We start from the raw sequence: 13,059 nt of genomic DNA, 5'->3' as shown, positions 1-13,059 counted from the left end.
GAAGTCAATAGTGGTGTCCTCCATATGGGTGTGACAATTTTCTTCCACTATTTGATCTGAGGAAGTGGGTCTGGCCCACGAAAGCTCATCACCTAATAAACCATCTTGTTAGTCTTTAAAGTGCTACATAGTCCTGTATTTTGTTCCTGGGTTCAACACATAAATGATCTGGAAAAGAGGGTAAATGGAGAGGTGGCAAAATTGGCAGCTGATACAAAATGTATTCAAGATAGAGCAGCCTGCAAAGAGATTTCACAAAACTGGGTGATTGGGCAACACAATGGCAGATGAAATTCAAGGTTGAGAAATGCAGAGAAATGCACATGGCAAAATGGAATCCCGAATATACTTACAAAATGATGGGGTCTAAATTAGCCATCTCCCTCGATAAAGAGATCTTGGAGTCATTGTTGATAGTTGTCTGAAAATATGTGCTGCATGTCTAGGGACAATAATAAAAAAAGCTAACAGAATATTGGGACTCATTAGAAAAGGAATAGGGAATAAGACAGAAACTATCATATTGCCTCTATATAAATCCATGCTATGCCCCCATGTAGAATACTGTGTGCAGATTTGATTGTCCCATTTAAAAAAAATCTATTGGATTAGGAGTACTGAACACATTACATATGAGGAAAGATTACAAAGACCGGGACTCTTCAATTTGGAAATGAGATGATTAAGGGGGAGATGTGTCAGATCTATAAAATCACAAGTAATTTGGAAAAATTGAATAAGGAATCGTTATTTGCTCCTTCTAATAACCCAAGAACTAGGAATCACCAAGTGAAATTAATAGGCAAAAGACTTAAAAAAATAAAGTGTTTCTTCACAGTCAATTTGTGAAACTCTTTGCCAGAGGATGTTGGGAAGGCCAAGTCTATAACAGGGTTCAAAAATTCAGTTTCTCCAAATTTCTGTTGTGTTGGCATACCCCCCAGACTTCTCTCAAGAACCCCTAAGGCAGTGTTTCTTAAACTTTTTAAGACTGAGGAACTCCAAACAATAATTTTTTTTATGAGGAACACCAAGGATTCTTTGTTGAGCAAAAAACAAAAATAATAATAACGGGGCGGGGGGAGGGGAGGAAGTTACTGGGAAAAAAAAAAGGTCACCTGCCCCTTTAAGGACGGCCCTTTTGAATTCTGTTGTTCTCCGCGGCACACCTCTGATTGGCTCATAGCACACCGGTGTGCCACGGAGCACAGTTTAAGAAACACTGCCCTAAGGGTACTCATACCACTGGTTGAGAAACACTGCTCTAGGCCAGGGTTTGCATGCAACCAGAGGCTCTCAGCTGGGAGCTGGGGCCGCGATTGGCGCTGGGAGCCTCTGGCTGTGTGCAGAAGATGGGTGGGGGGAGTGGCTGGCAGTCCCAGCCACTGCTCCCGCCCCGTCCAGCCTTTGCACGCAACCACAGGGCTCCCAGTGCCAATCGCAGCCCCGCCTCCCAGTCGCTCCCCCGTCCCCACCAGGCTTCCGTCCAGTGCCCAGCCAGAAATTCAGAAAATACTGGACATTGCACATGTCCGGTATTTTCTGAATTTTTCTACCGGACAGAGGGCGCAAATACCGGACTGTCCGGTAGAAAACCGGGCACCTGGCAATCCTCGTCAGGGGCCGCTGACCCGCAGAAAAATCAGTCTGGGGCTGCACACAAGGGGGAAGCAAAAAACACAAACGGACCCTCGCAGACGTGGCCCCTGACTGAGAAGGAGAGAGACACTCCCCACATTCCCCTCGCACACCAGAGCCTAGGGGCGTCCAGGCTAGTAGATTTTATGTGCTCCAGCCACAGTGCTGGGGGGGAGCCAAGAACCTCAGAGGCCAGATCCAGGCAAGGTGGGTACTGCCTCTGACTCCCAGCCCTTCCTAGGCCCTTTCCGGAGCATTGACTTTGTGGCCATTAGGCCTCATTGCCCTGAGAGAGAAGGGTATAGCATTGGACTCTGGTAGTTAGGCCACACTATGCCGAGCAGGGGGTCAAGTACAGTTCGAGGGCCCACAGACGGCCCGCTGCTGCCCTCCAAGGGGATGGACAAGGTGCCCTTTGACACACGGCGAGAGTTCTTTTCCTCTGGTTGTTACTGTCCAGCTGCGTGTGGGTTACCCTCTGCTCAGCGTGTCTGAGCGTTTATTTCTGAAGGGGAGGTGTTAAACATTGAGCTTTTCCCCCTTGGCATTGTCTCAGGAAGCAGATCCAACTTACTGTTCAGATTCCTTTGAAATCCTGTTAATGCCTGAGAGCATCCTCGCCCGGCCAGGTCAGGGCAGAATGGCAGACGGGAGCAGTGCCTCCTATTGGCCAGTAAAGAGGTAAACTAATGGGTCCATTGCATGAGTTTCAAGGTCGGTGAAAACCGTCTCACGAGCTTTGAAATGGATCCTGATTTCCAGGCTCTTTGCCACTCGGAAAGTGTGTTCTCAAGGCAAGCCTAGCTTCACGCTTGAGCTGAGTGAATCCACACAGTGTTTTCCCCAGGAACTGAAAATAGGTGTGCCCTGCCCACAATCTGCCCCCAGTGCCTGCCTGCTCCTGTGCTCCCAGCTGCGGAGGCTGAAACCATGCGACTGCCTCCCCTCCCTCATGCTCCAGGAGGTGCTCTGTGCACACGGTCCCCTCACCTTTCTGCCTCTCTCCGGTGCTACAGGAAGGTTGGGGAGTACTCAGTATGCTGGCCCACTTCTCTGCCCCTTCCTGGTGCTTGGGCGCTGCTCCATCTCCTCCCCTGGGGGCGGGGCATGTTCAGTGCGCTGCCCCACCTCCTCCCCTCCCCTTTTTGCAGGGCCTCAGCAAAAGGGGTGGGGCAGTAGGTGGGGCTGGGGGCCTGTCTCCGCCTGCCCCAGCTACACCAACTGCCCATGGGTGAGACTATCAGGGTGAAGGTGGACTATCCGGCACCCCAATAAAAACTGAAAAAAATTATTGATTAGATTTAAATCATGTTTTAAAACCATTACAGAAATTAAAGGTGGCTATTCAAACTTTCTATGAAACACTATGTCGACACCCTTCTTGATTTCTTGTTATAATTTTGCACAACCCTCTGAATGAACTTCTCAGATACAGTGTGTTCATCTTCAGTGGCTTCTCCTCTGTCCAGTACTTCCATCCTTCTTCAACTGATAAGCTCACTAGTTCGTTCACACGATCAGGTGGGAGGCAGCTTCTGTCAGAACACAACATTTTATGCAATGACGAAAAAGAACGCTCAGCTGTAGCTGTTGTGACTAGGAGTAGCAAGAGACGAGTTCCTACTTCTTTCATCCCAGCAAACATAGCACAAAGATGGTGTCAAGTCACGAAGGAGCATAAAAAAGATGAAGTCAAACCTACATTTTTTCATTGTATGCAATTCCACTCTGTGTTCAGATTCTCTATTCTGTCCTGAATATAGGGGGGCCCTGTTGCTGATAACGCCTCTCTCTCCTCTCAGTCGTCAGTGTTTTATATCAGCGTTTCTCAACCAGTGGTACAAGTACCTTTAGGGGAACTCGCGAGAAGTCTGAGGGTACGTCAACACAACTGAAATTTGGAGAAAACTGAATTTTTGTTTTAAGTTTTACAGCGTTTTATTATTTTTGTACTTTTTACACCCAAAAATTTCATCACCCACCCAGCTACGATTAAATGGTTTAAACAAATGTGTTGCAATGGTAGAAAAAAAATTGTGTGTCTGAAAACTAGGTACTGGGGGGTATTTATAATTTTTTTTTTTTTAAAAAAGGGGTTTAAATAAAGGTTGAGAAACACTGTTTTAGATGACAGGCATCTATAAAAGCTACGCAGAGGTTGAGTACAATCCAGAAGTCGCTGCTGTAGAGGTGTAGAATCTAATCGGTGTAGTTTTTCAGCTGACTTCACAAACACTTCTTGTCCTCTTCAGGTAAGGTGCCACAGGATCACTTGATGTTTTTAAAGTTACAGACTAACGTGTTTTAGAAACAAAGGGAGGACCAAAAGTGAATAGCTGGATAGCTGCTGGCAAGGGGAAGAGAATCCTGTGTCCAGAAGGGAATGCTAGGCGAGGAGAATAAGGATTTTGTGGACCAGGGCCAGTAGATGGTGATTTTGGGGCCCACAGATCTGAAGAACTCATTTTTCAAGCTGGAAGTTCACTCCTATGAGGGAGCCGAGCACCTATTGGGAGAGACTGAGCTGCAAGGGGAGGTAGAATGCAAAGGCCTAGGTGCCAAAGTGCTGGATCTGCTGCCCTCTGCCTAGCAATCCCCGAGAAACATGACTTCCCTAGAATCTGTAGATGGATAATTCAGAGGAGACAGTGACAGGAGAAATGGCTGCAGGGGATTCTGCTGAGACAAGACAGGACAAATGCAGAGGTCCTGCTTGCTCAGTGACTCTTGGTGGTCCTCAGAGTCTTACACGGTGTTCATAATAATGGCATGTTTCCAGTCCCCCAACCAACTGTGAAGAGCCTTCTGAATGTAAATTGCAGCCGTGTTTCCTTTTGGCATCTGCATTGATACTGTCACCAGGGCAGAGGGGAGGAAGCACTGTGGTAGCCCCTAGTTTAACACCCAGCCTGCAAAGGACTCCATAATCCTTTGAGCTCAGCAATCAATGAAGGAGGTCAGAGTAGACCTGGCTCTGGAAGAAGCAGCCTGGGAGATGGGGCAAGATAGCAGGCAGATGGGTCTGGAGGCCCGGAGGGTGACACAGACAGTTCTGGTGCTGGCTGTAGCTACAGCAGGAAGACACAGGGCTGTGACATGCAGGCAAGCGGACAATGCAGAGAGGTTACTCCAGTTCTTTGTGGGGAATCTTATTGCCGGCCACAAAGGACCAGGCAAGGATCAGCTGGGTTCTATTGTTTTAACTAGTGCAGTCACCATGCCCAGAGTACCTGACCCTGTTTATTTCAGCCAGCCCTAGGAAAAGAATCCTCTGTCACTCAGCGTCTAACTGTTCTGGGGAACCCAGGAGGGCTGGAGCCCACGGCTGCCACATCTGAGACACGATAAAGTGGTACTTCTATTGGTCCAGCTAGCCCTGTATCCTGTCTTCTGACCGTGGGTGAGGCCAGGTGCTTCTGAAGGAATGCACAGAGCCCATCCGATTGGGCAGCTGGCAGTGGGGGCAGAGCACTCTGGCAGATTTTCTCAGACAGCTACCTTGAAAAAGGGACAATCCTGGGCGGATGCCAACCCTTCTGGAGCCCTGTCGAGCAGTGTTTCTTAAACTTTTTAAGACCAAGGAACACCAAGCAATTTTTTTTATGAGGAACACAAAGTATTTTTTGTTGAAGAAAAAAAAAGGTCGGAAGAAGGGGGGTGGGGGGAGTTATTGGGAGAAAAAAAAAGTTGCCTGCCCCTTTAAGGGTGGCCATTTTGAATTCTGTTGTTCTCCGCGGCACACCTCCAACTGCCTCGCGGACACAGTTTAATAAACACTGTTGTAGAGCCCACTGCGTGGAGGCGCACTGTGCTAGCCTCTCAGAGCCTGGTGCACCCTGGGAGCTATCAGACCACTCAGAATGGGTGCCCCACAGCCCTCAGTCACTTTCCACAGTGGGGCTGGTGACAGCATGTCACAGGAGCACTGGCAATAGCATTGTGGGTGGCCATCACCAAGACAGCCAAGGAACACAGCAAGATGTGTCCTGTAGCACTGAGCCTTGGGGTATTTATGAGATCAGCTGTTGGTGTAAATGGCATCACTGCTACCTTGACAGGCTGCCACCTGCTTTCTGTTTGGCTTGTAGTGAGAGTGTCCGGCTGGCCTTTATGCTGTAGAATTTCTTCTTTCTTGCCATGTTGCTGCATCCAGGTTGATTGCCTTGGACTCAAGACATTTGTTAGAGCTGGCACCTCTGCCCAAGGACTGCTGAACTGGTGACTCTAATAAAACACTGCGCTGTGTGTTACAGAATTCTTACCATGCTAAATATGGACCCCGTGGATCCACTGGGACTTTTTAAATGGCTGCTTCTACTGACTTTTCGGTTAATTCAGTTAATGTGAGGTGCTTATGTCTCAAAGGGTATGTCTACACTGCATTCCCCTTTCGAGAGAGGAATGCAAATGCAGGCGAGCGAAATTGCAAATGAAGCGCGGATTTGAATTTTTTGTGTCCAGGTGCTTTTTCGAAATACCCTATTTCAAAAGAAAAAACGCAGTCTAGACAGGGTTATTTAAAAAAAACAAAACCTTCTTTTGAAATAACTTGTACTCCTTTAAAAATGAGGTTTAAGGGTTATTTCGAAAGAAGGGTTTTTTCTCAAAATAACCTCGTCTAAACTGTGTTTTGTCTTTTGAAATAGGGTATTTCGAAAAAGCAGCTGGATGCGATTATGCAAATGAAGTGCGGGAAATTCAAATCCACACTTTATTTGCAATTTTGCTCGCCTGCATTTGCATTCCTCTTTCGAAAGAGGAATGCAGTGTAGACGTACCCAAAGAGAATAATCAAAATGAGACACTTGCATTATGGACTATAGTACAGGACAGAATGATCAGACACCTCCGTAAATATGATTTGTTGGGGAAGTATCAACATGGCTTTTGTAAAGGGACCTCACACCTTTGCAATCTATGAGAATTCTTTTGAGGATGTGAACAAGCATGTGGAGCAGGATGATCCAGTCAATATAGTACTTGGATTTTCAGAAAGCCTTTGACAAGGTCCATCACAACGGAGAGAGTTAAACAGTAGGGTCCTTCGGAATTTGTGCTGGGACCTGTACTGTTCAATGTCTTCATAAGTGATCTAGAAAAGGGAGGGAATAATGAAATAACATTTGTGGATGATCTAAAATGACTCAAGATTGTTAAATCCAAACAGGCTGTGAAATGTTACCAATGGGTCTTGCAAAATTGGGTGACTGGTCAACAAAATAGCTAATTAAATTCAACATTGATAAGTGCAAAGTAATGCACATTGGAAAAAAGAATCCCAACAACATGTATATAATTATGGTTTCTAGATTACCTGTTGCCACTCAAGAAAGAGATCCTGGAGTGACCACAGATAGTTCCTTGAAAATTTCAGCTCAATGAGCAGCACGGGTGAAAATCGGAAAGTTTGGAACTATTAGTAAAAAGTAGAGAAAATAAGAGAAAATATTGTCATGCCACTATATAGATCCAAGTTTGAATATCGTGTCCAGTTCTGGGCACCCCACCTCAGAAAGGCTAGCATGAAACTGGAAAAAGTTCAGAGAAAGGGAACAAAGGTGATGAAGGCTTTGGAATGGCTTCCCTATGAGGCAAGGCTAAACTGTTCAGCTTAGAAGAGAGACAACTAAGGGAGCGTATGACAGAGTTCTATAAAATCATAACCTGTGGAGCTCATTCTCATGGGATGCTGTGAAGGTCAAAAGGATAACATGGTTCAAAAAAGGATTAGATAAATTAATGGAGGTTAGGTTCATCAGGGCACGTCTACACAGCAGGGCACAACTCGAATTAAACTGCACAACTTCAGCTACGTCAATTGCGTAGCTGAAGTTGAAATAGCTTAATTTGGCTTGTGGCACTGTCTACACAGCAGGAAGTCAAAGGAAGACACTCTTCCATCTATTTCCCTTACTCCTTGTGAAATGAGGGTTATAGGAGTCAGAATAGAAAGTCCTCCAACTCGCCATTATTTTGAAATAACGGCTTGCCGTGTAGACACACTTTTTGTTATTTTGGAATAACGTCAGAACACTACTGTGTAAATGTACCCTCAGTGGCTATTCACCAAGATGGTCAAGAATGCAGTTCTGTGCTAGGGGCGATGCTAAACTTCTGACTTTTCTGTACAGTGCCCCTGAAGCTCCAGCACCGGCCACAGAATACTGGGTTAGATGGCCTGTTGGTCTGACCCAGTATGACTGGTTTTATATTCTTAATCCCAGGCTGAGCAAACTGCTCCTCGGGCTGTGTTATTATAGCATCATAGAATTCTAGGGCTGGCGGAGACCTCAGGAGGTCATACCAACCAGGACTTTATCATGCCGGGACTTATTCCTGAGCACATTGTGGTGTATGGGAGCTGAGCACACTCAGCACTTCACAGTGGCAGGATCATGCCCTCTGTGAAATTCTCTTTGAAGGAAACAGACTGTCAGGAAAGGTTTGTCCTTGTTAATGTTCATTAATAAACCATATACAGCCCTTCTCTTCCTCAGGGACAGATGCCATCCACTAGCCAGAGGCAAACACCCAAGCGCTTCCCCTGCATTCTGCCTAAATTGAAACTCCTACAGATCTTTCTTTGCCACTCCTTCCATTGGTTTCTAGGGCTGCAGATAATTTTGCCACACTATCACTGGGCAGAGAATGAACCAGCCACCTTTTCCCCACCCCACAAAGTTTCCATGCTGCCTTCTCTCTACAGGCAGTCCCCGGGTTACATGGATCCGACTTACATCGGATCCCTACTTACAAACGGGGTGAGGCAGCCCCGCACTAGCTGCTTTTCCCCAGCAGACCACGGAGACGCGAAGCTAGCGCGCCCCCCAGCAGACCAGGGAGACTCGGAGCGGCTTTTCTCAGCAGACACCTCAGCTTGAGAATAAAGGACTGAGGGAAGTGAGGTGTGGGAGAATAAAACTGAGCTCTGGAGAAATGTTTGGCTAGAGTTTCCCCTACAATATGTACCAGTTCCGACTTACATACAAATTCAACTTAAGAACAAACCTACAGTCCCTATCTTGTACGTAACCCGGGGACTGCCTGTACTTAGCTCACTCACTAACAGCAGCTCTTGTCTTCCAAAAAAACTCAGCATCCAGTCTTGATGGTGCCACCAGCTGTCCGTGATCTGTTCATTTTCAAATTTGGAATGGGATTTACTAGTCTCTTGAACATTCCATGGTCCTGTCCTTGACTTGGTCCTGGTACCCTTATGCACAGGGGAGATCCATCAACAAATGCGTTTTGTCTAGGGGTCTCAGATCGGCCCCACTCTCCCTATAATTCTCCTAGGAGACATCACCTATACCTAGCTTTTATACTGGTATAACTATTTATTTTGTACTGGTATAACTATTTTAACTGGTATAACTATTTTGGGTAGGGTATGATTTTTTTTTACCACTTTAGTGATAGCAGTATAGCTGCTAGTAAGGACACAGGTTCACCAATATACAAGTACAGTACCTTATAATTTATTTCCCCTTCTGACAAGTATTAGCTATACCAGTATGAGCATTTGAACTGCATGCACATTACGAGGGGTGTCGCCTTAGATGTCTCTCTTCTTAGATGAACAGCCCTAATCTTTGAATATCTCCTTATACAGGCGACCCCCACACTTATGACCTAATTGGTTCCTGGAAAACCATCATAAGTTGGGCCATCATAAGTCGAATCCTTATTGCCCATAGGGGCAATGTTATGAATGGCGGTTCCATTGCTGGCCCGCTTTGCCTCCTGGGAGTTGTAGTCTCCTGGCAAACAGCACCCAGAGCCAGCTGGGGGCTGTGCAGGGCAGTAGGCGGCCCCGAAGTGCGAACAGCTCCCTGAGCCAGCCAATAGCTGTACTGGGCAGTAGGGGGCCCCAAGGCTCCCAGAGCAGAGCAGCCGTAAATGCAGGGGGTCACAGGTTGGGCGGTCGTAAGTCGGGGATCGCCTGTGTAGAAGTTGTTCCACACCCTTGATCATCTTTGTTGCCATTCTCTGAACCTTTTCCTGTTCCACTTTCTCCTTTTTGAGAGGGATTGACCAGAACGGGGCACAGTATTCAAAATGTGGGTGCACAGTGGATTTACATAGTGCCATCTTCTGTCTTATTTTCAATCCCTTTTCTAATTGTTTCTTAACATTCTGTTCACTTTTTTGACTGCCGCTGCACACTGAGCAGATGTTTTCAGAGAACCATCCACAATGACTCTGAGATTTTTCTTGAGCTCTAGCAGCTAATTTAGACCCATCATTTTGTAGGTATAGTTGGAATTATATTTTCCCAGTATGTAATATCTAGCACTTATCATCACTGAATTCCATCTGTCATGTTTTGCCTAGTCACCCAGTTTAGCAAGAGACATTTGTAATTCTTTGCCATCAGCTTTGGATTTAGCTATCTTGAGTGGGCAACAGAAACAAAGTTGCCCTCGCTCCCCATAGATCAGGGGTGGGTAATAATTTTTGATGGAGGGCCACTCCAAGAATCTAGCAAGTAGTCAAGGGCCACACTTTTCCATGATATTAATGAAGGAGGTGCGGGTCTGGGATAGAGGTTGGGTGCAGAAGGGAGCTTAGGGTAGCAGGTTGGGATGCAGAAGGGGGTGTGGAGTTTTGGAGGGGGTTGTGACCTGGGGCTGGGAATTGGGGTGCAGAGTCTGGGATGGGGTATGGATGCAGGAAAGGATTCTGACCTGAAGTAGGAGTGTTGGAGGGAGTGCAGGGGCAGGGATGGAGTTGCGACCTGGAGCAGGGGTGCAGAGATTTGGGTGGTGACCTAGAATAGGAAGGAGTTGTGATCTGAGGCAGGGAATTAGGGTGTAGGGTCTGGGAGCAGGAGTGAAGAGTTGTAACCTGGGGCAAGAGGGAGGGCTGAGAGGGAAAGGGTGGGATGTCAAGTACAGGCTCCAGCTGGGAGGCACTTACCTTAGGCAGCTCCCGGCCAGTAGCCCAGCAGGGCCCTCAGGCAAGCTCCCTGCCTTCCATGTCCCTGTACGCCACTGAAAGAGGCTGGCTGCAGGGGCCATGTGCATCACTGCATACTGCCCTGAAGGGGCAGATAGGGAGTTTGCCTGCGGCTCCTGGTGGGCCGCAGCCAGGATGTAGTTTTCTAGATTCTTAGATTCCTTTTCCCATGCCAAGTTTCTCTCCCCTTCTATTATTTTTTATTTTGCATGTTTTATTTAATGCCATATAAACATGTTGAGGATCTAGTGTGCATGGAAGCTGCTATTTGTTGTATATTGTTTGGATTATAGTAGTGCTTAACAATGCTCCCTCTAATTTTTTACATCTATGTGCAGATTGAATGTTGTTACGTGCACCAATATGGAGCTGCTGTGGGGCTTGGGGATTTGGAATGTGGGAAGGGGCTTCAGGGCTGGGGCAAATGGTTGAAATGCAAGGAGGTGAGGATTCTGGCTGGCGGAGGAGCCAGGGATGAAGAGTTTGGGGTGTGTCAGGGAATTCAGGTCTGGGGTAGAAGATTAGGGTGTGGGAGGGAGCTGACTGCTTTTGCCGGGGGCGTGGGCTCTGGTGTGGTGCTGGAGATAAGGGCTTTGGGGTGCAGGGTGCCCCAGGGGTGTGGCAGGGAGGACTTCCCACAGCAGCACCTGGTGGGAAGGAGAGCTGTAATTCCTGTCCACAGCAGTTCTGTCATGAAAGGGGTGCCTAAGAGGCATTTCTCCAAGAATGTGACAGATGTGGCCCACTGGGCTAGAGAAGTTACAGAGAAGGAAACATTTCCTGCCCCACAGAGTTTACCATCGAGGTGTCAGACAGGATGCAACAAGTGGATCTTACAAAGAGCCTAGAGAAAGGAGCATATAGAAACAGAGCAAAACTGCATCGTGTCACTGCAATCTTTTGTCTGCAGCTCCTCCCGTCATGTCTGAGCACCTCCTCCCAGCTTCTTATGGATTGATCCTCACCTACTCCCTGGCAGGTATAGGGGCAGTACTGTCCCTATTTAGTGCAAATGCCCTGAAGCACAGAGAGGCTAAGGGGACATAAAAAGGCCAAAGGTCCATCTAGCCTAGTATCCCGTCTTCCAACAGTGGCCAATGCTAGGTGCCCCCAGAGGGAGTGAACAGAACAGGGAATCATCAAGTGATCCCTCCCCGTCGCCCATTCTGACAAACAGAGATTAGGGACACCATCCCTGCCCGGCTTGGCTAGTAGCCATTGATGGACATATTCTCCATTCATGTATCTAGCTCTTTTTGAACCCTCTTAAGGTCCTCTTCCCAACATCCTCTAGCAAGGAGTTCCACAGGTTGACAGTAGGTTGCATGAAGAAGTACTTCAGCGCAGGCTTGTTTTAAACCTGCTACCTTTTAATTTCAGGGGGAGCCCCCTACTTATGCTATGGGGAGACAGGAAGGCTGTAGAATCATAGAATCATAGAACTGGAAGAGACCTCAGAAGGTCATCAAGTCCAGCCCCCTGCTCTAGGCAGGACCAATTCCAACTAAATCAATCCGGCCAGGGCTTTGTCAAGCCGAGACTTAAACACCTCTAGGGATGGAGACTCCACTACTTCCCTAGGTAACCCATTCCAGTGCTTCACTACCCTCCTAGGCTATGTCTAGACTGCAAGCCTCTTTCGAAAGAGAGTGTCTAGACTGCAAGCTGCTTTTTCGAAAGAAAGCACCCAGGCAGTCTGGATGCTCTCTTTCGAAAAACCCGTTTGCATTCAAGAACGCCTTTTTTCGAAAGAGCACTTTCGAAAAAAGGCGTTCTTCCTCGTGAAATTAGGTTTACCGCAGTCGAAAGAAAAGCTTTAATTTAATCTTTAATTAAAAAGATTTAATTTCGAAAGAACGTGGCTGCAGTCTAGACGCAGGTGAAGTTTTTTCGAAAACAGGCTCCTTTTTTCGAAAAAACACAGCCTGGACACAGCCCTAGTGAAATAGTTTTTCCTAATATCCAACCTGGACCTCTCCCGCCACATCTTGAGACCATTGCTCCTCGTTCTGCCATCTGTCACTACTGAGAACAGCCTCTCTCCATCCTCTTTGGAATCTCCCTTAGAATCATAGAACTGGAAGAGACCTCAGGAGGTCATCAAGTCCAGCCCCCTGCTCTAGGCAGGACCAATCCCAACTAAATCAACCCAGCCAGGGCTTTGTCAAGCCGAGACTTAAACACCTCTAGGGATGGAGACTCCACTACTTCCTTAGGTAACCCATCCCAGTGCTTCACCACCCTCCTAGTGAAATAGTTTTTCCTAATATCCAACCTGGACCTCTCCCACCACAACTTGAGCCCATTGCTCCTCTTCTGCATCTGTCACTACTGAGACCAGCCTCTCTCCATCCTCTTTGGAACCTCCCTGCAGGGAGTTGGAGGCTGCTCTCAAATCCCCCCTCACTCTTCTCTTCTGCAGACTAAACAGCCCCAAGTCCCTCAGCCTCTCCTCGTAGGTCA

The 13,059-nt window shown here is 47.3% G+C and overlaps 1 long non-coding RNA gene across 1 annotated transcript in view; it reads right to left on the bottom strand.

The window, feature by feature from the left end:
- LOC142826677 (uncharacterized) overlaps nt 1-13,014 on the bottom strand; it is a 124,377-nt gene extending 111,363 nt beyond the window's left edge. The window contains exon 1 of the long non-coding RNA XR_012900878.1: nt 12,781-13,014. This is a non-coding gene — a long non-coding RNA (uncharacterized LOC142826677). The remainder of the gene's footprint in view (nt 1-12,780) is intronic.
- Nucleotides 13,015-13,059: the final 45 nt, after the last annotated feature.

The sequence above is a fragment of the Pelodiscus sinensis genome, chromosome 2 (assembly GCF_049634645.1).
Source record: "Pelodiscus sinensis isolate JC-2024 chromosome 2, ASM4963464v1, whole genome shotgun sequence".
NCBI classification, from domain to species: domain Eukaryota; kingdom Metazoa; phylum Chordata; order Testudines; family Trionychidae; genus Pelodiscus; species Pelodiscus sinensis.
The sequence above is the reverse complement of the archived record's forward strand: the minus strand, read 5'-3'. Positions and strand labels throughout refer to the sequence as shown.